The sequence below is a fragment of the Triticum urartu genome, chromosome 4, assembly GCF_003073215.2.
Source record: "Triticum urartu cultivar G1812 chromosome 4, Tu2.1, whole genome shotgun sequence".
Classification (NCBI taxonomy): Eukaryota; Viridiplantae; Streptophyta; class Magnoliopsida; order Poales; family Poaceae; genus Triticum; species Triticum urartu.
Window position 1 is genome coordinate 117,812,097 of NC_053025.1, and position 21,246 is coordinate 117,833,342.

General features: G+C 39.6%; 1 long non-coding RNA gene across 1 annotated transcript; it reads right to left on the reverse strand.

The window, feature by feature from the left end:
• Positions 1-18,614: 18,614 nt before the first annotated feature.
• On the reverse strand, positions 18,615-20,873 carry LOC125553659. Its single transcript, XR_007304135.1, has 3 exons — positions 20,659-20,873; positions 20,326-20,511; positions 18,615-19,103 (listed from the first exon to the last, which is right to left on the reverse strand). It is a non-coding gene; the product is annotated as an uncharacterized LOC125553659 (long non-coding RNA).
• Between the last annotated feature and the right edge of the window lie 373 nt (positions 20,874-21,246).

Sequence of the window (21,246 nt, forward strand, 5' to 3'; positions counted from 1 at the left end):
TATTGCAAAAGCAACATCAGGTCGTGTACATATCATGGCATACATGATGGATCCAATTGCTGAGGCATACAGAATCCGACTCATCCTACTTCGCTCATCAGATGTCGAAGGACTCTGAGTCTCGCTTAGCCTTATACCATGTGAGACAGGCAAGAACCCTTTCTTGGCCTCACTCATGTTGAACCGCTTCAACACTTATCTATGTGCGTGCTTTGGCTCAACCCGAGTAGCCTCCTCGATCTATCTCTATAGATCTTGATGCCTAAAATGTAAACTGCCTCACCAAGGTCCTTCATTGAAAACTTGCCATTCAATGATTCCTTGACCGAGTTCAGCATCGAAACATCATTTTTGATTAGTAGTATGTCATCCACATACAAGATCAAAAACACAATAGAGCTCCCACTTAACTTCTGGTATAAACAAGCGTCCTCATCGCTTTTGATGAAACCGAGACCAGTGACGACCTCATCAAAATGAATGTTCCAACTCCGAGATGCTTGCCTCAACCCATAAATGGATCTCTTGAGCTTGCATACTTTACTAGTGCTAGTCGGATCGACAAAACACTCGGGTTGTATCATATACACATCCTCGGTTAAATTTCCATGAAGGAAAGCCATTTTGACATCCATCTGCCATATCTCATAATCGAAATATGCAGCTATAGGTAGTACGATCCTCACCGACTTCAGCTTCGCTACCGGCGAGTAAGTCTCGTCGTAGTCAATTTCTTGAACTTGTCCATAACCTTTAGCAACAAGCCGAGCTTTGTGGATCTGAATGTTTCCATCCACATCGGTTTTCTTCTTAAAGACCCATTTGCAGCCAATGGCCTTTATGCTAGGTGACGGATCAACCAAGTCCCAGACTTGATTTTCATCCATGGACTTTAACTCGCATCTCATGGCCTCTAGCCATGCCTCGGAATCCGAGCTCACCATCGCTTCCACATACGTGGCCGTCTCGTCGCTTTCTAGCAACAACACATCACACACTCTGCACAATCTTTCCGACCTCCGTGGTTCCTGTGCCGCTTCCACTACGGGTTCCCCAACTGACTCCGGTATGATCTCATCACCCGTCGAGCCATCCACGAGTGGTACTCGAATTTCTTTGAGTCGGATTGTCCTCCCACTGGCCTCCCCACTAAGAAACTCTTTCTCAAGGAAAACCCCGTTCCGAGCAACAAACACTTTGTTCTCTTCCTGGTTGTAGAAGCTATATCCCAAGGTTTCCCTCGGATATCCCATGAATAGGCATTTATTTGACTTGGGTATAAGCTTGTCTGACATAAGTCGCTTGACAAATGCTTCACAACCCCAAATCTTTAGAAAAGACAAACTGGGACTCTTCCCGGTCCACATCTCAAGCGGTGTCTTATCTACAGATTTTGATGGTACCCTCTTAAGTGTGAAAGCTGCAGTTTCTAGAGTGTATCCCCAGAATGACAAGGGTAAATCCGATTTTCTCATCATTGACCGAACGATGTCCAACAAGGTCCAATTCCTCCGTTCCGACACACCGTTTCTCTTTGGCATACCCGGGGGTGTGAGCTGAGGTACTATACCTCGGCTTTTCAGATGATCATCAAACTCCTGGCTTATGTACTCACCTCCACGATCTGATCATAGAAGTTTATTAGTCTTGCTGAGTGCTACCTCTTGAGCACTGCGTTGGTTTTCCCTTGAAGAGGAAAGGGTGGTGCAGTAAAGCAGTGTAAGTATTTCCCTCAGTTTTTGAGAACCAAGGTATCAATCCAGTAGGATACCACGCGCGAGTCACCTCATACCTACATACACAAATAAGAACTTCGCAACCAACGCGATAAAGGGGTTGTCAATACCTTCACGACCACTTGCAAGAGTGAGATCTGATAGAGATGATGATAATAAGATAAATATTTTTGGTATTTTTATGATATAGATTGAAAGTAGAATATAGAAAAATAAAGTAGATGAGAAACTTATATGATGGAGAATAGACCCGAGGGTCATAGCTTTCACTAGCGGCTTCTCTCAAGAAAGCATAAGTATTACTGTGGGTGAACAAATTACTGTCGAGCAATTGATAGAAAAGCGAATAAGTATTAGAATATCTAGGTATGATCATGTATATAGGCATCACGTCCATGGAAAGTAGACCGACTCCTGCCTGCATCTACTACTATTACTCCACACATCGACCGCTATCCAGCATGCATCTAGAGTATTAAGTTCATAAGAACAGAGTAACGCCTTAAGCAAGATGACATGATGTAGAGGGATAAACTCATGCAATATGATGTAAACACCATCTTTTTATCCTCGATGGCAACAATACAATACATGTCATTTCCCTTTCTGTCACTGGGATCGAGCACCGCAAGATTGAACCCAAAGCTAAGCACTTCTCCCATTGCAAGAAAGATCAATCTAGTAGGCCAAACCAAACTAACAATTCAAAGAGACTTGCAAAGATAAACCAATCATACATAAAAGAATTTAGAGAAGATTCATATATTGTTCATAGATAATCTGGATCATAAACCCACAATTCATTGGATCTCGACAAACACACCGCAAAAGAAGAGTTACATCGAATAGATCTCCAAGAGAATCGAGGAGAACTTTGTATTGAGATCCAAAGAGAGAGAAGAAGCCATCTAAGCTACTAGCTATGGACCCGAAGGTCTGAAGTAAACTACTCACACATCATCAGAGAGGCCATGGAGTTGATGTAGAGGCCCTCCGTGATCAATGCCCCCTCCGGCGGAGCTCCGGAAAAGGCCCCAAGATGGGATCTCTTGAGTACAAAATGTTGCGGTGGTGGAATTAGGTTTTCGTGGTGCTCCTGGATGTTTGCGGGGTATATGGATATATATAGGAGGAAGAAGTAGGTCGGTGGAGCAACGAGGGGCCCATGAGGGTGGAGGGCGCGCCAAGGGGGGGTGGGTGCGCCCCCCTGCCCTGTGGCCTCCTCGATTGTTTCTTGACGTCCACTCCAAGTCTCCTGGATCATGTTTGTTCCAAAAATAACGCTCCCGAAGGTTTCATTCCATTTGGATTCTGTTTGATATTCCTTTTCGGCGAAACTCTAAAATAGGCAAAGGAACAACAATTTGGGTTGGGCCTCCGGTTAATAGGTTAGTCCCAAAAACAATATAAAAGTGTAAAAATAAGCCCATTAACATCCAAAATAGATAATATAATAGCATGGAGCAATCAAAAATTATAGATACGTTGGAGACGTATCAGCATCCCCAAGCTTAATTCATGCTCGTCCTCGAGTAGGTAAATGATAAAAACAGAATTTTTGATGTGGAATGCTTCCTAACATATTTCTCAATGTAATTTTTCTTTATTGTGGCATGAATGTTCAGATCCGAAAGATTCAAGATAAAAGTTTAATATTGACATAGAAATAATAATACTTCAAGCATAATAATTAAGCAATCATGTCTTCTCAAAATAACATGGCCAAAGAAAGTTATCCCTACAAAATCATATAGTCTGGCTATGCTCTATCTTCATCACACAAAATATTAAATCATGCACAACCGCGATGACAAGCCAATCAATTGTTTCATACTTTTGATATTCTCAAACTTTTTCAATCTTCACGCAATATATGAGCGTGAGCCATGGATATAGAACTATGGTGGAATAGAATGGTGGTTGTGGAGAAGACAAAAAAGGAGAAGATAGTCTCACAGCAACTAGGCGTATCAATGGGCTATGGAGATGCCCATCAATAGATATTAATGTGAGTGAGTAGGGATTGCCATGCAATGGATGCACTAGAGCTATAAGTGTATGAAAGCTCAACAAAAGAAACTAAGTGGGTGTGCATCCAACTTGCTTGCTCACGAAGACCTAGGGCAATTTGAGGAAGCCCATCATTGGAATATACAAGCCAAGTTCTATAATGTAAAATTCCCACTAGTTTATGAAAGTGACAACATAGGAGACTCTCTATCATGAAGATCATGCTGCTACTTTGAAGCACAAGTGTGGAAAAGGGATAGTAACATTGTCCCTTCTCTCTTTTTCTCTCATTTCATTTTTTGGTGGGCCTTTTTTTATTTTTTTATTTTTGGCCTCTTTTTTTCGTCCGGAGTCTCATCCCGACTTGTGGAGGAATCATAATCTCCATCATCCTTTCCTCACCGGGACAATGCTCTAATCATGATGATCATCACACTTCTTTTCACTTACAACTCAAGAATTACAACTCAATACTTAGAACAAAATATGGCTCTATGTGAATGCCTCCGGCGGTGTACCGGGATATGCAATGAATCAAGAGTGACATGTATGAAAGAATTATGAACGGTGGCTTTGCCACAAATACGATGTCAACTACATGATCATGCAAAGCAATCTGACAATGATGAAGCGTGTCATAACAGACAGAATGGTGGAAAGTTGCATGGCAAGATATCTCGGAATGGATGTGGAAATGCCATAATAGGTAGGTATGGTGGTTGTTTTGAGGAAGGCATATGGTGGGTTTATGGTACCGGCGAAAGTTGCGCGGTACTAGAGAGGCTAGAAAATGTGGAAGGGTGAGGGTGCATATAATCCATGGACTCAACATTAGTCATAAAGAACTCACATACTTATTGCAAAAATCTATTAGTTATCAAAACAAAGTACTACGCGCATGCTCCTAGGGGGATAGATTGGTAGGAAAAGACCATCGCTCGTCCCCGACCGCCACTCATAAGGAAGGCAATCAATAAATAAATCATGCTGCGACTTCATCACATAACGGTTCACCATACGTGCATGCTATGAGAATCACAAACTTCAACACAAGTATTTCTCAAATTCACAACTACTCAACTAGCATGACTCTAATATCACCATCTCCATATCTCAAAACAATCATCAAGTATCAAACTTCTCATAGTATTCAATGCACTTATATGAAAGTTTTTATTATGCCTAAAAGCAAATTGCCATGTTGTTCTAAAGGAATCTCAAAATAATATAAGTGAAGCATGAGAGATCAATTATTTCTATAAAATAAAACCACCACCGTGTTCTAAAAGATATAAGTGAAGCACTAGAGCAAAAACTATATAGCTCAAAAGATATTAGTGAAGCACATAGAGTATTCTAATAAATTCCAATTCATGTGTGTCTCTCTCAAAAGGTGTGTACAGCAAGGATGATTGTGGTAAACTAAAAAGCAAAGAATCAAATCATACAAGACGCTCCGAGCAAAACACATATCATGTGGCGAATAAAAATATAGCTCCAAGTAAAGTTACCGATGAACGAAGACAAAAGAGGGGATGCCTTCCGGGGCATCCCCAAGCTTAGGATTTTTGGTGTCCTTGTATTTTACCTTGGGGTGACATGGTAATCCCCAAGCTTAGGCTCTTGCCACTACTTGTTCCATAATCCATCAAATCTTTACCCAAAACTTGAAAACTTCACAACACAAAACTTAACAAGAAAATCTCGTGAGCTCCGTTAGCGAAAGAAAACAAAACACCACTTCAAGGTACTATAATTAAATCATTATTTATTTATATTTCTGTTAAACCTACTGTATTCCAACTTCTCTATGGTTTATAAACTCTTTTACTTGCCATAAATTCATAAAAATAAGCAAACAACACACGAAAAACAGAATCTGTCAAAAACAGAACAGTCTGTAGTAATCTGTAACTAACGCAAACTTCTGGAACCCAAAAAATTCTAAAATAAATTTCTGTACGTGAGGAGTTTATCTATTTATCATCTGCAAAAATAATTAACTAAATAGCACTCTCCAATAAAAAATGGCAGCAATTCTCGTGAGCGCTAAAGTTTCTGTTTTTTCCAGCAAGATCAAAAAGACTTTCCCCAAGTCTTCCCAACGGTTCTACTTGGCACAAACACTAATTAAACACAAAAAACACAACCAAAACATAGGCTAGATAAAAATTTTATTACTAAACAGGAGAAAAAATCAAGGAATAAAAATAAAATTGGGTTGCCTCCCAATAAGCGCTATCGTTTAACGCCCCTAGCTAGGCATAAAAGCGAGGATAGATCTAGGTATTGCCATCTTTGGTAGGCAATCCATAAGTGGCTCTCATAATAGATTCATATGGCAATTTAATTTTATTTCTACGGAAGCGTTCCATGCCTTTCCTTAACGGAAGTTGGAATTTAATATTCCCTTCCTTCATATCCATAATTGCACCAACGTTCTAAGGAAAGGTCTACCAAGAATAATAGGACATGAGGGATTGCAATCTATATCAAGAACAATGAAATCTACAAGCACATAATTCCTATTTTCAACAATAATAACATCATTAGTCTTTCCCATAGGTTTCTTAATAGTGGAATCCGCAAGGTGCAAGTTTAAAGAACAATCATCAAATTCACGGAAACCTAGCAAATCACACAAAGTTTTTGGAATCGTGGAAACACTAGCACCCAAATCACACAAAGCATAGCACCCATGATCTTCAATTTTAATTTTAATTTTAATTATAGGTTCCCATTCATCATAAAGTTATCTAGGGATAGAAACTTCCAACTCAAGTTTTTCTTCATAACATTGCATCAAAGCATCAAAGATATGTTTAGTAAAAGCTTTATTTTGACTATAAGCATGAGGATAATTTAGCACAGATTGCAACAAGGAAATACAATCTATCAAAGAGCAATTATCATAATTAAATTTCTTGAAATCGAAGATAGTGGGTTCATTGCTATCTAAAGTTTTGACCTCTTCAATCCCACTTTTAACAATTTTTGCATCAAGATCTAAAAACTCTGAATTTTTTCTAACTAAAGTTGACTCATTTCCGGTCCCATCATTATAAAGATTCATATTGCAAAACAAGGATTTAATAGGGGACACATAAATTACTTTTAGATCTTCATCTTTATTGTCATGAAAACTAGAAGAACACGCTTTCACAAAGCAATCTTTCTTAGCACGCATCCTAGCGGTTCTTTCTTTGCACTCATCAGTGGAAATTCTCATGGCTTTGAGAGACTCATTGATATCATGCTTAGGTGGGATAGATCTAAGTTTCAAAGAATAAACATCAAGAGAAATTCTATCCACGTTCCTAGCCAACTCATCAATCTTAAGCAATTTTTTCTTCAATCAAAGCATTGAAACTCTTCTGCCAAGTAATAAACTCTTTAATACTAGATTAAAAATCAGAGGGCATCTTATAATTTCCATAAGAATAGTTGTAGAAATTACCATAATTATTAGAGGAATTACTAGGAAACGGCCTAGAATTAAAATTACCTCTATACGCGTTATTACCAAAATTGTTCCTACCAACAAAATTCACATCCATAGATTCATTGTTATTCTCAATCAAAGTAGACAAAGGCATATCATTAGGATCAGTAGGAGCACTCTTATTAGCAAACAATTTCACAAGTTCATCCATCTTTCCACTCAAAAAATTAATCTCTTCAATTGCATGCACCTTTTTACTAGTAGATATTTCAGTGTGCCATTGAGAATAATTAACCATAATATTATCTAGGAGTTTGGTAGCTTATCCTAAAGTGATTTCCATAAAAGTGCCTCCTGCGGCCGAATCTAAAAGATTTCTAGAAGCAAAATTCAATCCGGCATAAATTTTTGTATAATCATCCATAAATTCAATCCATGTGTAGGGCAATTACGTATCATTAATTTCATCCTCTCCCAAGCTTGTGCAACATGTTCATGATCAAGTTGCTTAAAATTCATAATATTGTTTCTAAGAGAGATGATCTTAGCGGGAGGAAAATACTTAGAGATAAAAGCATCTTTACACCTATTCCACGAATCAATACTATTTTAAGGCAAAGACAAAAACCAAGCTTTAGCATGATCTCTAAGTGAAAACGGAAATAGCTTAAGTTTAACAATGTCATTATCCAGATCTTTCTTCTTTTGCATATCACACAAATCAACAAAGTTGTTTAGATGGGAAGCGGCATCTTCACTAGGAAGGCTAGAAAATGGATCTTTCATGACAAGATTCAGCAAAGCAGTATTAATTTCACAAGATTTAGCATCGGTAAGAGGAGCAATCAGTGTGCTAATAAAATCATTATTGTTGGTATTGGCAAAGTCACACAATTTAGTATTATCTTGAGCCATCGTGACAAGCAAGCAACCCAACACACAAGCAAACAAGAAACAGGCAAAAGAGGCAAATTGAAAAAGAGAAGGGGAACAGAAAAAGAGGGCGAATAAAACGGCAAGGGTGAAGTGGGGGAGAGGAAAATGAGAGGCAAATGGAAAATAATGTAATGCGAAGGATAAGGGTTGTGATGGGTACTTGGTATGTCTTGACTTGGCGTAGAACTCCCCGGCAACGACGCCAGAAATCCGTCTTGCTACCTCTTGAGCACTGCGTTGGTTTTCCCTTGAAGAGGAAAGGGGGGTGCAGTAAAGCAGCGTAAGTATTTCCCCCAGTTTTTGAGAACCAAGGTATCAATCCAGTAGGAGACCACGCGCGAGTCACCTCGTACCTACACACACAAATAAGAACTTCGCAACCAACGCGATAAAGGGGTTGTCAATCCCTTCATGGCCACTTACAAGAGTGAGATCTGAAAGAGATGATGATAATAAGATAAATATTTTTGGTATTTTTATGATATAGATTGAAAGTAAAATATAGCAAAATAAAATAGATGGGAAACTTATATGATGGAGAATAGACCCGGGGCCATAGGTTTCACTAGTTGCTTCTCTCAAGAAAGCATAAGTATTACAGTGGGTGAACAAATTACTGTCGAGCAATTGATAGAAAAGCGAATAATTATGAGAATATCTAGGTATGATCATGTATATAGGCATCACGTTCGTGACAAGTAGACCGACTCCTGCCTGCATCTACTACTGTTACTCCACACATCGACCGCTATCCAGTATGCATCTAGATTATTAAGTTCATAAGAACAGAGTAACGCCTTAAGCAAGATGACATGATGTAGAGGGATAAACTCATGCAATATGATGTAAACCCCATCTTCTTATCCTCGATGGAAACAATACAATACATGCTGTTTCCCTTTTTGTCACTGGGATCGGGCACCGCAAGATTGAACCCAAAGCTAAGCACTTTTCCCATTGCAAGAAAGATCAATCTAGTAGGCCAAACCAAACTGACAATTCGAAGAGACTTGCAAAGATAAACCAATCATAAATAAAAGAATTCAGAGAAGATTCAAATATTGTTCATAGATAATCTGGATCATAAACCCACAATTCATCGGATCTCGACAAACACACCGCAAAAGAAGAGTTACATCGAATAGATATCCAAGAGAATCGAGGAGAACTTTGTATTGAGATCCAAAGAGAGAGAAGAAGCCATCTAGCTACTAGCTATGGACCCGAAGGGCTGAAGTAAACTACTCACACATCATCGGAGAGGCCATGGAGTTGATGTAGAGGCCCTCCGTGATCAATGCCCCCTCCGGCGGAGCTCCGGAAAAGGCCCCAAGATGGGATCTCTTGGGTACAGAAGGTTGCGGCGGTGGAATTAGGTTTTCGTTGTGCTCCTGGATGTTTGCGGGGTATATGGATATATATAGCAGGAAGAAGTAGGTCAGTGGAGCAACAAGGGGCCCACGAGGGTGGAGGGCGCGCCCAGGGGGGTGGGCGCCCCCCTGCCTCGTGGCCTCCTCGATTGTTTCTTAACGTCCACTCCAAGTCTCCTGGATCACGTTTGTTCCAAAAATAATGCTCCTGAAGGTTTCATTCCGTTTGGACTCCGTTTGATATTCCTTTTCGGAGAAACTCTAAAGTAGGCAAAAAACAACAATTTGGGTTGGGCCTCCGTTAATAGGTTAGTCCCAAAAATAATATAAAAGTGTAAAAATATGCCCATTAACATCCAAAATAGATAATATAATAGCATGGAGCAATCAAAAATTATAGATACGTTGGAGACGTATCACCGAGCTGATTCTCAACCTCGTCCTGAAACTCTTTGAACTTTTCAAAAGTTTCCGACTTGTGCCTCATCAAATAGATATATCCATATCTACCCAAGTCGTCGGTAAAAGTCACGAAGTACTGATAGCCACCTCTGGCAGTTGTGCTCATTGGACCACACACATCACTATGTATAAGTTCCAATAGGTCGGACGCCCTCTCACAACTCTTTGCGAAATGAGACTTAGTCATCTTGTCGAGCAAGCATGATTCACATGTCTCGAACGACTCAAAGTCAGACGTGGTTAGGAGCCCATCATCATGGAGCTTCTTCATGCGTTTCAGACTAATGTGTCCAAGCTGGCAATGCCAGAAGTATGTCGGATTTATCTCATTAGGCTTATGCCTCTTGACATTCACGTTATAGACCGGTTCCTGTTCTAGACTCAATATAAATAGCCCACCAACAATGGGTGTATGGTCGTGGAACATACCATTCAAATAAAACGAACAACCATTGTCCTTTAAATTGAATTCATAACCCAGACTCATCAAGCATGATGCAATAATAATGTTCCGACTAAGTGCAGGAATGCAATAAAAATTATTCAATTCCAAAATAAATCCAGAAGGAAGCTGGAGCTGCATCGTGCCGACCTCCAACGCAGCAACTCTTGCTTTATTGTTGACCCTGGTGTCAATCTCCCCTTGTGCCACATGCCTAGTTCTTACCATCCCCTGCATCGAGTTGCAAATATGAACAACCGATCCGGTATCAAATACCCAAGAGCTGCTAGGTATGTCAGCAAGGTAAATGCCTTTTTTCTTGGAACAACTCTTCTTGAACTTAGCCGATTTCTGCAACATCAACACTTGATGTGTGCCTTACTTAATATCTTGCTCTGCCAGTTTGAGCATCCCATGTAATTCAGTGAGCTTCTTATCCATGCCATGCATATGATAGTTCGAGATGAACGTCCCATAGTTGGGAGGAATAGAACCCAGAACTGCATCAGTAGCCAGCTCATCCAAGAGCGGGAAGCCCAAACGATCCAAAGCTTGCACATATCCGGTCATCTTGATCACATGTGGGCTCAGTGGATCACCTTTCTTCAGCTTGCAATCCATCAAGGATCGCCAGACGTTGAACCTTTCGGTCCTAGCCTGTGTCTGAAACATGCTCTTGAGACTTTCGATCATATCGTAAGCCTCAACATTTTTGAAATGCTGTTGCAAATCGGGCTCCATACGAGCCAGCATCAGACAACTGATCTCCGTTGATTCATCAACGAGTTTTTGGTAGGCATTCTTAGTTGTGGCACTAGCATTATTGATAAACCACAAGTGTAGGGGATCACAACAATTTTCGATAAGTAAGAGTGTCGAACCCAACGAGGATCTAAAGGTAGAACAAATATTCCCTCAAGTTCTATCGACCACCGATACAACTCTATGCACGCTTGACGTTCGCTTTACCTAGAACAAGTATGAAACTAGAAGTACTTTGTACGTGTTGTTGGATAGGTTTGCAAGATAATAAAGAGCGCGTAAATAAAAAGTAGGGGCTGTTTAGATGAATATAAAACTAAGTTAGTTTTAGTAAAGAGCTTTTTGTTATGAGAAAGTTATTTGTCCATAGGCAATCGATAACTAGACCGGTAATCATTATTGCAATTTTATATGAGGGAGAGGCATAAGCTAACATACTTTCTCTACTTGGATCATATGCACTTATGATTGGAACTCTGGCAAGCATTCGCAACTACTAAAGATCATTAAGGTAAAACCCAACCATAGCATTAAAGTATCAAGTCCTCTTTATCCCATACACAAACAACCTACTTACTCGGGTCTGTGCTTCTGTCACTCACGGCACCCACCATAAGCAAATCATGAACATATTGCAAACCCTACAACGGAGATCCCTCACGCTTGTGCGACACAGAGAGCACCATAGGACAACACCAACAATAAAATATGCAACTCAAACCAATCACGATCATCAATTAACCCATAGGATAAAACAGATCTACTCAAACACCATAGGATAGCCATACATCATTGGGAAATAATATATAGCGTTGAGCACCATGTTTAAGTAGAGATTACAGCGGGTAAGAGAGAGGTTACACCGCTGCATAGATGGGGGAAGAGTTGGTGATGTTGGCGGTGAAGTTGTTGGTCAAGATTGCGGTGATGATGATGGCCCCCGGTGGCACTCCGGTGCCACCGGAAGCGAGGGGGAGAGAGCCCCCCTTCTTCTTCTTCTTCCTTTACCTCCTCCCTAAATGGGAGAAGGGTTTCCCCTCTGGTCCTTGGTCTCCATGTCATGGGAGGGGCGAGAGCCCCTCCGAGATTGGATTTGTCTCTCTGTCTCTCTCTGTTTCTGTGTTCTCAGATTCTACCCTTTCACCGTTTCTTATATTCCTGGAGATCCGTAACTCCGATTGGGCTGAAATTTTAACACGATCTCTATCCGGATATTAGCTTTCTTGCGGCGAAAGAAGGGCACCAACCGCCTTACGGGGTGGCCACGAGGGTCAGGGGTGCGCCCCCTACCTCATGGCGCCCCCGGGCATTGTCTCGCATGGATTTTTCTTCCCAAAAATCACATATATTCCAAAAAAAAATCTGCGTCCGTTTTTATCCCGTTTGGACTCCGTTTGATACGGATGTTCTGCGAAACAAAAAACATGTAACAAACAGGAATTGGCACTGGGCACTGGATCAATATGTTAGTCCCAAAAATAGTATAAAAAGTTGCCAAAATTATATGAAAATTGTAGAATATTGGCATGGAACAATCAAAAATTATAGATACGACGGAGACGTATCAGCATCTCCAAGCTTAATTCCTGCTCGTCCTCGAGTAGGTAAATGATAAAAAAGATAATTTTTGATGTGGAATGCTACCTAACATAATCCTGATCATGTATCTAATCATGGCATGAATATTAAGGCACGAGTGATTCAAAGCAATAGTCTATCATTTGACATAAAAACAATAATACTTCAAGCCTACTAATAAAGCAATCATGTGTTTTCAAAATAACATGGCCAAAGAAAGTTATCCCTACAAAATCATATGGTCTGGCTATGCTCCATCTTCACCACACAAAATATTCAAATCATGCACAACCCCGATGACAAGCCAAGCAATTGTTTCATACTTTTGATGTTCTCAATCCTTTTCAACTTTCACGCAATACATGAGCGTGAGCCATGTATATAGCACTATAGGTGGAATAGAATGGTGGTTATGGAGAAGACAAAAAGGAGAACATAGTCTCACATCAACTAGGCATATCAACGAGCTATGGAGATGCCCATCAGTAGATATCAATGTGAGTGAGTAGGGATTTCCATGCAACAGATGCACTAAGAGCTATAAGTGTATGAAAGCTCAGACTGAAAAACTAAGTGGGTGTGCATCCAGCTTGCTTGCTCATGAAGACCTCGGGCGTTTGAGGAAGCCCATCATCGGAATACACAAGCCAAGTTCTATAAGGAAAATTGCCACTAGTATATGAAAGTGATACCTCAAGAGTCTCTTTATATGAAGAACATGGTGCTACTCTGAATCACAAGTGTGGTAAAAGGATGGTAACATTGCCCCTTCTCTCTTTTTATCTCATTTTTTGTTTTTTTGTTTTTTGGTGGGATTCTTTGGCCACTTTTATTTATTTTTAAAGTCCGGAGTCTCATCCCGACTTGTGGGGGAATCATAGTCTCCATCATCTCTTCCTCACTGGGGAAATGCTCTAATAATGATGATCATCACACTTTTATTTACTTACAACTCAATATCTAGAACAAAGATATGGCTCTATATGAATGCCTCCGGCAGTGTACCGGGATGTGCAATGATCTAGCGCAGCAATGACATCAAAAAACGGACAAGCCATGAAAACATCATGCTAGCTATCTTACGATCATGCAAGCAATATGACAATGAATGCTCAAGTCATGTATATGATGATGATGGAAGTTGCATGGCAATATATCTCGGAATGGCTATGGAAATGCCATGATAGGTAGGTATGGTGGTTGTTTTGAGGAAGGTATATGGTGGGTTTAAGGTACCGGCGAAAGTTGCACGATACTAGAGAGGCTAGGAATGGTGGAAGGGTGAGAGTGCGTATAATCCATGGACTCAACATTTGTCATAAAGAACTCACATACTTATTGAAAAAATCTATTAGTCATCGAAACAAAGTACTACGCGCATGCTCCTAGGGGGATAGATTGGTAGGGAAAGACCATCGCTCGTCCCCGACCGCCACTCATAAGGAAGACAATCAATAAATACCTCATGCTCCAACTTCGTTACATAACGGTTCACCATACGTGCATGCTACGGGAATCAGAAACCTCAACACAAGTATTTCTACAATCCACAACTACCCACTAGCATGACTCTAATATCACCATCTTTATATCGCAAAACTATTGCGAGGAATCAAACATATCATATTCAATGATCTACAAGTTTTATGTAGGATTTTATGACTAACCATGTGAATGACCAATTCCTGTCATCTCTCTAAATAGATATAAGTGAAGCAAGAGAGTTTAATTCTTTCTACAAAAGATATGCCCATGCTCTAACAATTATAAGTGAAGCAAAAGAGCATTCTACAAATGGCGGTTTTCTATGTAAAGAGAAACAGGCAATCCAAATTTCAATAGATATAAGTGAAGCACATGAAGCATTCTATAAAGCCATAATCAAAAGATATAAGTGAAGTGCATAGAGCATTCTATAAATCAACCAAGGACTATCTCATACCTGCATGGTGCATAAAAGAAAAACGAAACTAAATTCAAAGACGCTCCAAGATCTGCACATATCACATGAAGAAACGAATATGAAAACATACCGATACTTGTTGAAGAAAGAGGGGATGCCTTCCGGGGCATCCCCAAGCTTAGACGTTTGAGTATCCTTGAATATTTACTTGTGGTGCCTAGGGCATCCCCAAGCTTGAGCTCATTCCTCTCTTCCTTCTTCGCATATCGAGACCTTCTCGATCATCAAACACTTCATCCACACAAAACTTCAACAGAAAACTCGGTAAGATCCGTTAGTATAATAAAGCAAATCACTACTCTAAGTACTGTTGCAAACCAATTCATATTTTGGTTTTGCATTGTAGCTACTGTATTATAACTTTTCCATGGCTTAATCCACTAATATAAATTGATAGTTTCATCGAAACAAGCGAACTATGCATCAAAAACAGAATCTGTCTAAAACAGAGCAGTCTGTAATATCTGATCATTCACCATACTTATGATACTTGAAAAGTTCTGCAAAAATTAGGAAAAATAAAAAATTTGTATAGAAAGACAGTGCAAAAAGAAGAAGAACCATTTGACGTTCCAGTAAACAATGTAAAATCGCGCACTACAGCCAAAGTTTATGCCCTGCACCGTACAAACCAACAAGCAAAGTAAACATCCTAAAGGCAAATCTTGGCACATTATTTTTATAATACAATGTAATTGTACAAGGGGATAATTATTTTTGTTGAAAAGTTTCTGTAATCAAGATTCAAAAAGTCTCCGTGAGCATGAACAAAGTTCAAGGCTAGCTCCCATTTCAACAATGCCCGCCTTTCTCACTTTCGCTTTTCTTTTTGAAAAGTTTTGGGTTCCCCTATTTATTTTTGTTGTTTTTAAACTATATTAAAGCACTCAACAGAAATAAATGACTCTCTAAAACTTTCGGGTTGTCTCCCTGGCAGCGCTTTCTTTAAAGCCATTAAGCTAGGCATATAGTGCTCAAGTAGTGAATCCACCAGGATCCCAAGGTATATCAAAGCCAATTTTAATTAGCAATGATTTGTAATTTAGTAGTGAGCACAAAGCAATGAATATCATGTAATGACGAAGTCTAACTCTCTTCCTATGCATCGGCATGTCATAAAAGAACAATTCATGCACACATAGTAAAGGCCAATGCATAGTATAAACAGTTTCTTGCAATTTTATCGTATTGGAAACATAGAGAGGTGGAGATATAGTTCCTCTCTCATAATAATTGCTAGTAGGGGCAGCAAGCACATGCATATTATATTCATCAAAATCATCATGTGTAATAGTAAAACGCAACCCATCAATATAATCCTTAATAAGTGCAAACTTCTCCGATATAGTGTAGTTGGGAGAATTCAAAAAGATAATAGGACTATGATGTGTGGGTGCAATAGCAACAATTTCATGTTTAACATAAGGAACTATAGCAAGTTCATCTCCATGAGCATAATTTATATTGGCATCTTGGCCATAAGCATAGCAAGCATCATCAAAAAGGGATATTTCAAGAGAATCAATGGGATCATAATCATCATAGCAATCATCCTTCGGTAAGCACGAAGGGAAATTAAACAATGTATGAGTTGAAGAGTTACTCTCATTAGAAGGTGGGCACAGGTAGCTAATCCGCTCTTCCTCCTTTTGTTCTTCGCTCTCCTCATCATTTTTTTCATCCAATGAGCTCACAGTTTTATCAATTTCTTCTTCCATAGATTCCTGCAAAATATTAGTCTCTTCTAGGACAGCGGAGACTTTCTCAATAAACGCATCAATATCGGAATTGTATTCATAATTCTTATAACAATATTTAAGGATAGCTAATTTTTCAGGTCTGTAAACAGCATCATAAAGATTTTCATATTCTTTGAACATAGATTCAATTTCATAAGCACCCATAAAAGCAACAAATTATTCTATTTGTTCCACATCATAGTAATCATATATACCATTAGCATAAGAAGCCAAGGTTTTATCATCATTAAATTTGCATGCAAAGGGAAGGTGTGGAGCCTTCATCCTAGAGCAACAAGTATAATCATATCTCAAGCAAAGTTGCCGAGCATACCAATGCAATATATGAATTTGATCCCATAATAGTTTCCCCTTTTGAGTCAAGCGATAATCCCTAAAGTATTCATGTTGATCCAACGTGTCTCCCATAACATAATTGAATGGGTTTTTCTCAGGATTATCAAAGTAGTACATAATATCTGTCACATAACGAGCATCGAGGGTTTTAGGAGGTTCCTCATCTCCATGAGCAGCAAGTACACCTATTTTTTTGGTATTTTGTTTTCCATATCCATAACTAAAGATAAAGAACAACTAAGAACAGCAAATAAAAATTACTTAGTGATAAAGCAAACAAGCACACACACGAGAATATTCACCCCACGCTATTGCTCCCCGGCAACGGCGCCAGAAAAAGGTCTTGATAACCCACAAGTGTAGGGGATCGCAACAGTTTTTGATAAGTAAGAGTGTCGAACCCAACTAGGAGCTAAAGGTAGAACAAATATTCCCTCAAGTTCTATCGACCACTGATACAACTCTACGCACGCTTGACATTCGCTTTACCTAGAACAAGTATGAAACTAGAAGTACTTTGTAGGTGTTGTTGGATAGGTTTGCAAGATAACAAAGAGCATTTAAATAAAAAGTAGGGGTTGTTTAGATGAAGACACAACTAAGTTAGTTTTAGTAAAGAGATTTTTGTTATGAGAAAGTTATTTGTCCCTAGGCAATCGATAACTAGACCGGTAATCATTATTGCAATTTTATATGAGGGAGAGGCATAAGCTAACACACCTTCTCTACTTGGATCATATGCACTTATGATTGGAACTCTAGCAAGCATCCGCAACTACTAAAGATCATTAAGGTAAAACCCAACCATAGCATTAAAGTATCAAGTCCTGTTTATCCCATACACAAACAACCTACTTACTCGGGTTTGTGCTTCTGTCACTCACGTCACCCAACATAAGCAAATCATGAACATATTGCAAACCCTACATCGGAGATCCCTCATGCTTGCACGACACGGAGAGCACCATAGGAACACCAATAATAAAACATGCAACTCAAACCAATCACGATCATCAATTAACCCATAGGACAAAACGGATCTACTCAAATATCATAGGATAGCCATACATCATTGGGAAATAATATATAGCATTGAGCACCATGTTTAAGTAGAGATTACAACGGGTAAGAGAGAGGTTACACCGCTGCATAGAGGGGGGAAGAGTTGGTGATGATGGCGGTGAAGTTGTTGGTGAAGATTGCGGTGATGATGATGGCCCCCGGTGGCACTCCGGTGCCACCGGAAGCGAGGGGGAGAGAGCCCCCCTTCTTCTTCTTCCTTGACCTCCTCCCTAGATGGGAGAAGGGTTTCCCCTCTGGTTCTTGGTCTCCATGTCATGGGAGGGGCGAGAGCCCCTTCGAGATTGGATCTGTCTCTCTGTCTCTCTCTCTGTTTCTACGTTCTTAGATTCTACCCTTTCACCGTTTCTTATATTTCCGGAGATCCGTAACTCCGATTGGGATGAAATTTTAACACGATCTCTATCCGGATATTATCTTTCTTGCGGCGAAAGAAGGGCACCAACCGCCTTACGGGGTGGCCACGAGGGTCAGGGGCGTGCCCCCTGCCTCGTGGCCCCCTCAGGCATCGTCTCGCGTGGATTTTTCTTCCCAAAAATGACATATATTCCAAAAAATCTCCGTATGTTTTTATCCCGTTTGGACTCTGTTTGATATGGATGTTCTGCGAAACAAAAACATGTAACAAACAGGAACTAGCACTGGGCACTGGATCAATATGTTAGTCCCAAAAATAGTATAAAAAGTTGCCAAAAGTATATGAAAGTTGTAGAATATTGGCATGGAACAATAAAAAATTATAGATACGACGGAGACGTATCAATTATCGGCAGGTTCCTCTGGAAGTGGATCCTCTAGAACATGTTCCTTTTTATCGTGCTTGAGAACAACTAGATGACCTGGTTGCGCCAATGGCGCAAGAAGCCATTTAGAAGGAATGTTAGTAGTGAATAAGTAAGAGACGTAAATGGAAAGATGATACAATGTGGATTGTATTACATATAGTAGAATGGCTTAAACCGGTTAGCGCAAAAGGCTAATTAAAACCAAGAATTATGGTATCGATAACCATTTTATATGCACACAGATCATTTCATTATTGGCCAAAGAGAAAATAAATATGGTCATGCCATATTGTTTGAAGCCACTCTCAATAAAATAGCATCCAATATAACATGAACCATTTTGAATAATTTGGAATCATAGATATCTAAACAAGCATCATCCACCTTCAGGATCTGATGCATAAGAAATGGTCTCTCAGGAAGCATATCCATTCAAGTAGGCTGTAAAGGGGAAGAAAGATAAAGATAAATGATTAACAATGTTGATAGCATGAAGCAAGACATGGAAACTGAAGCAAATGTGTCATAGATTGCAGAAAAGTATTTCAACCATGAACATGGGTACGAAAGCTAATATCACGCTTATTATTACACAGCTGATTAAGTATAAATAAGTTAAGATATTCATTGTTGTACAATATTAGCATGTAGGCCTAGGATATGGTTCCATTCTTAGTCCATTTGGAGCAGCCCGTATAGTTATTATCTGTGGCATATCTTGGTTTTCAGACCATCTGCATATGCCCATATAGTTAAAAGGCCAAATGGCACAAAATACAAATTCAGATGAGGAGATATTAGCAAATAAATGCTTAGCATTACAGATAGTACATAACTATCAAATTTTTGCTACTGAAGTGCATGTCCTTTTCTCTGAAATTAACGGTCGGGTGGAACATATATATTCACCAAGTATATCCCCTCTTCTTAGACCAATACGACACAATGAGGTATCATCTGTTTCCTAATTAAACTGTAACCTGAAATCTGTGTGCATACGTGCATGGGCATCCATTTATTCCTAATAGGAAAATATGCCAAAACATCGGTCACTTTCTCTTTTGAGCTGGAAAGACCGTTCACTTGGATGCATGCAGACACCTCTAATCTAAACAAAGGAACTGAACAATCAGTCACTATGATTTTATTAACTATATACATATACATTCCAGTCAAGCGTCTTTTTAGAAAGTGACATGCTTAGCTGTGATTTTCTTAAATATGCGCCACCAAATATTGAAAGGTAGAATAATATCATCATCATTTTAGTTCCCATCCATATGGAGGAGCATAAAGATAGCAAAAATGTTAGTACTCTATGCACACCTATTGTAACTCATCCTTTTAGGTTTTTAGTAGGACCTACTTCATATGTGTCTCTCACTGTAGGTGGGCAATACATTCCCTTGACCAGGTTAGGAATGTCCAAAATATTGTTTCCAAAAATAAACATGAGTTACAGTTTAGTAGGACCGAGAAGGATTCAAGATTATAAAAGGAGCTGGGATACACATTCTTATTAAAGTTATTGGTTCAGATCTATGTAGCTTTCAGGGGCCTACCAATCAATCCATATGTCCATCCCTACAATAGTTTCAGGAGGGTACTACTCAATCCATTTGAGCATCTCCTTTTTGCATTAATAGAAGAGGAGTTAGCATACCTGCAGATGGGCTGGTGACGGTGAGGTCGCCAACAAGTAGACCTAGCTGCAGAGGACACCGTCTCCCCCATGCTGCTGGTGGGAAACCACCACGACACGAGCACTCTTGCCGGAGAGGCACCCTCAATCTCCGCTGATGGCTGCTTTCCCTGATAGCTGAGGGATCTGCCGGTGAGGTCCTGACAACTATTCAAAAGGAGCAAAAAAGCAAGTGTTGATCTATTATTTCCCTCATAGAGCATTGTAAGCACGAGCAGATGTTCAGCAAGTGTGTGTTTTAAAATACACTGTAATTGCAACCAAGTAACAGCGGTGATGTATACTTGTACATACTTCTTCTGTGATCTGAACAACAAAGCGAGCAACACATCCTTAAAAAATATCCACACCTCTTAAATCAGTAGGGGGAAAGGGTGTAAGCACCTAGGCGCTAGGGCAGAACAAAACGCATTGCTTAAGCCTGCGCTTAGGCAAGATATGCGCTAGTCAGTGGGAAAATACAAAGTTAACAATTAGAGGTTTTTCCCTGGTCCTAAATAAAAGGACTCGAAAGCAATGTAAATTGTGTAAAGCAGAGCAAAGAAGTAGAAAAGCAAAACATAACTTCAGAAGAAGAAACTGAAGTAATGGACTAAGGTATATGTTTTAACCAAACACTATCATACTTTGGAATATTGTTCCTTATTTCAAGTGTACAGAAGAACCAAGAGCAGCATGAATCACTTGCCCATAGCATAAAGTTTCTGCATCATAGCATCAAGAAGCTGTATCATAGCATCAAGAAGCACTTTCTGTTTAGTAAACTGCAATTTGGAAGGTTAAGTTGCTGCATCATAGTATCAAGAAGCACTTTTTGTTGGGATCTTAACTTTGTCCATCACGATAGACTCATTACACAAGAAAGACACTGTAAGCAAGTGT